Source organism: Lepus europaeus, chromosome X, assembly GCF_033115175.1.
Source record: "Lepus europaeus isolate LE1 chromosome X, mLepTim1.pri, whole genome shotgun sequence".
Lineage (NCBI taxonomy): Eukaryota > Metazoa > Chordata > Mammalia > Lagomorpha > Leporidae > Lepus > Lepus europaeus.
The window spans coordinates 50358468-50363018 of NC_084850.1; positions in this window are offsets into that span (position 1 = coordinate 50358468).

The following is a 4551-nucleotide window of genomic DNA, read 5'->3' on the forward strand; positions in this document are numbered from 1 at the left end:
AACCAGATACACTGATCCTCAGCCATAGGTGCGGATCCTTGCCTTGATGAGAAATTGCTGAGTAGAAATATGTCCCCCGCATTTCTGTATGTTGGGATGGAAATAAACAACATCAAAAAACGACGAGAGCCAGTAGTTCTCAACATGTGGACGCTAGACCAGCAGTTTGGGAACTTGGTAGACATACAAATTGTCAGTCCCTACCCTAGACTTTACTGAATTACAAACTCGGTGGTGGGGGTGGAGTGGAACTCAGCAATCTGTGTTTACAAACCCTTGCGGGATGGACGCTGATGCTCACTCAGGTTTGAAAAATCACTGATGTAGCCAAATCCAAAACCTTTCAAAATGATCACGCTCTTTGGAAGACCAACCCTCTAGTTCCAGTGTGTATCGCCTCCTTTTGTCTAAATTTTTCATCTCTGAATCTAATTCCTCCTGTTATTTTCCTCCTTCATTGTCTCATTTTCCTCTTCTTTTCCACAAAATATGAATGTGTCTTCATTGCTCAGTCTCCTGCCCCTACACCCCTCCTCTGTTCTTCTCTCATTTTTCTAAAGAGTTCAACAATCATTTATATATTGATGGAGTTTGACATTTAAGATCTCAGTAGCAGCTTCTATGACCATATACCTATAGGTTAATACCAAACAGTGCTTTCCATGAAGCGAATGTCTAGATAGTGCTTCAAGTTCAACACGCCCAACCTTCTCCACTCAAACGAGAAACTCAGGTTTACCTTCAATGGTTACTTCTCTCTTCTTACCCAATCCATCCAAATCTCTTATTGAATATTTCTTCATAATATCTTCCTGGGTGTGTCATTCTCTATTCTCTATTCCAACTCTAAATCCTCAACATCTCCCACCTAAACCTCCCAAATTATTTTTAAGATCATTTCCAGTCTTACTGTCTTTAATCTCTTCCAAATTCCAAATCAACATTTACATCACACTACCTCCCTGCCAAGTATCTTTCTAAAGCTTTCTGTGATGCACTGCTTCAAATACAAATTATTCAGGCTAATTTTCAAGATTCAGAACACTCAGACCTTTTTCTTCCCAAATAGCCCTCACTTAGTGAGCATGTCCACACATCATATTGCAATAGGCACCTAAAAGTTATCCATGACTGTGCCGATTGATCTCCCTGGCCTATTCCTGGTTTCTCTTAGTCTTCTGCTTCTTACCCGTATCCCTGGATCTCTCATCTTTGACCTTCGCTCTCAATAATCTTCTGTTAATCCTTTGATTTTTGTCTTAATGGACTCAGACTCTTATTTGACCTATGGTTCTGCATACTGCTCTGACTTCAACATCACTCTACAGTTTAGGGAAAGAAGTTTGGTCCTGAGGAACATTTATGGCTAAACAATTCATCCTCTACTTTCAACTCGTTTTCCATCAGAGGAGCTCCTTGGACATTGTCTCTATACTAAACTTTCCACTTAAGTGAAGCTAAGTTCTCACTGGGAATACCCCATACATGTGCATACACCATATCATCTCTATGGTGAACTCATTGCTCTTTCTATTCCTTTCATGTTCTGCCCACTTTTTTTTTCTTTTTTTTTTTAACTTTTATTTAATGAATATAAATTTCCAAAGTATAGCCCATCGGTCACAATGGCTTCCCCCCTCCCATAACCCCCCTCCCGCCCGCAATCCTCCCCCTTCCCGCTCCCTTTCCCCTTCCATTCATGTAAAGATTCATTTTCAATTCTCTTTGTATACAGAAGATCAGTCCAGTATATATTAGGTAAAGATTTCAACATTTTGCCCATATAGCAACACAAAGTGAAAAAACTACCATTGGATCACTAATTATAGCATTAAATAGCAATGTACAGCACATTAAAGACAGAGATCCTACATAATTTTTTTTTCAAATTAATTAATTTTCTATGCCATTTCCATTTTAACACCAGGTTGTTTTTTTTTTCATTTCCAATTCTCCCTATATACAGAAGATCAATTCAGCATATAATTAGTAAAGACCTCATCAGTTTGTGCCCACACAGAAACGCAAAGTATAAAAATACTGTTTCAGTACTAGTTATAGCATCACTTCGCTTTAGACGACACATTAGGGACAGATCCCACATGGGGTGTAAGTACACAGTGACTCCTGTTGCTGATTCAACAATTTGACACTCCTGTTCATGGCGTCAGCAATCTCCCTAGGCTCTAGTCATGAGTTGCCAGGGCTATGGAAGCCGTTAGAGTTCGCTGACTTCGATATAGGGTCATAGGGTCATAGTCAAAGTGGAGGTTCTCTCCTCCCTTCGGAGAAGGGTACCTCCTTCTTTGATGGCCCCGTTCTTTCCACTGGGATCTCACTCACAGAGATCCTTCATTTAGGTCTTTTTTTTTTCCATGATATCTTGGCTTTCCATGCCTGCTATACTCTCATGGGCTCTTCAGCCAGATCTGAATGCCTTGAGGGCTGATTCTGAGGCCGGAGTGCCATTTTGTTCTGCCCACTTTTAAAAACCCATCACATTCAGCCTGTCTGAATTCCCACTATGTTCATAGAGTAGATCAGAGCCTAAGGCGGAGTTTCAAGAAGCCTCAACAGTGAGTATACTTCTTCAGGTTGCCGAAATCAGAGAGTAGAGAGAGTGCTAGAGAAAGAAAGAAAAGAAAACCAAGGATGAGAAGGACAAGTTGGGTGAGGGAGATGGAGAAGAAGAAGAAATTTGTGGCTCATTTTTTTGAATGGCAGGGGTATAAGAGTGACATGGTGGCTTAAATTTTCAAGGTTGAGACAAATGCCAATTCCACCTCCTTCCTTCCTTTCTTCTAGTTTATGGCACAGACCGTTTTTACTTCCCATATTGACTTCTCCTTCTGTAAACTCAATTGTACCTGTAATGTACCTTTAATGATCAAGGTTTTTTTTTTTTTTGTTTGTTTGTTTGTTTGTTTGTTTGTTTTTGGACAGGCAGAGTTAGTGAGAGAGAGAGACAGAGAGAAAGGTCTTCCTTTTCCATTGGTTCACCCCTAGTGGTCGCTGCAGCTGGCATGCTGCGGCCGGCGCACCACACTGATCCGAAGCCAGGAGCCAGGTGCTTCTCCTGGTCTCCCATGGGGTGCAGGGCCCAAGCACTTGGGCCATCCTCCACTGCACTCCCGGGCCACAGCAGAGAGCTGGACTGGAAGAGGTGCAACTGGGACAGAATCCGGCACCCTGACTGGGACTAGAACCCGGTGTGCCGGCGCCGCAGGTGGAGGATTAGCCTATTGAACTGTGGCGCCGGCCCAAGATATTTCTTATTCTTTCTCTAAATATCATTTCATTTTTCTTCAAAATCATAACAACTCTGTGGGATTTTATAATACATCTAATGCTGAATATATTCATATGTAAGTGTTCTAATTAGAAGACATACAAGAGTTTCTGGAGGTTAAAACAAAATATGATTCCCCAAAGGAAACCTTTAGTAGAGTCTTGCCCATTGCTGAAAACAAACTTGGGTTTTCAGTAATGAACTGGAGAAATAGCCAACATTAGAACAAAAGGGCAGGTAAATTATGAATGAAAAGATAAGCTATAGATATACCCTGAAAATCTGCTATACAAATAATGAGATTTCAGGAGTGAGAAAAAATTAATATAAAAGTGGTGATTAAGAAAACAAGAGAATAAAATTTTCATGCACACAGATAAGGAGAAAACCTTGTGAGCATTCAGACACAGAAGAGGGTTAGTTAGTTGGTTCTGTTTTTTTTTGTTTTGTTTTGTTTTTTGTTTTTTGTTTTTTTTTTTTGACAGGCAGAGTGGACAGTGAGAGAGAGAGAGAGACAGAGAGAAAGGTCTTCCTTTTTTTTCCGTTGGTTTACCCCCAATGGCCGCTGCGGCCGGCGCACCACACTGATCCGAAGCCAGGAGCCAGGTGCTTCTCCTGGTCTCCCATGCGGGTGCAGGGCCCAAGCACTTGAGCCATCCTCCACTGCACTCCCGGGCCACAGCAGGGAGCTGGCCTGGAAGAGGGGCAACCGGGACAGAATCCAGTGCCCCGACTGGGATTAGAACCCGGTGTGCCGGCGCCGCAGGCAGAGGTTTAGCCTATGGAGCCACGGCGCCGGCCGGTTCTGTGTTTTATCAAGAAAAGAAATAGACTAGAATCACAATTCTCAGTTTCCTCAGTGAAAACGAGAACAATGCGTATAGGCAACTCCAAAAAGAGGACTGTAATTCAATAATTTTATAGCTATCTACGATATCATTCATATATATAGGCAAAAGACACTTTCAGACACTGGAAGACTCCAAAAATTACTATCCATGTAGCCTTTCTAAGGAACTTGGTCAAAAAATGGCTCTAATAAAATTAAAATTAAATAAAATCGAAATAAAAAGTTCAAGATAAGTAGAGATGAAGAGCACAAGAAACAATGGTTATCATATTTAAAGCTGAATCTAAAAAGATGGAAATAATGTGGAAATTGAGTGTAGTACGTGTTAAATAAGAGGACTTGAAACAAGATATATCTAAACATTCATACAAACATACGTGGGAGTACTTCCAAAACATCCATGGAAAATGGA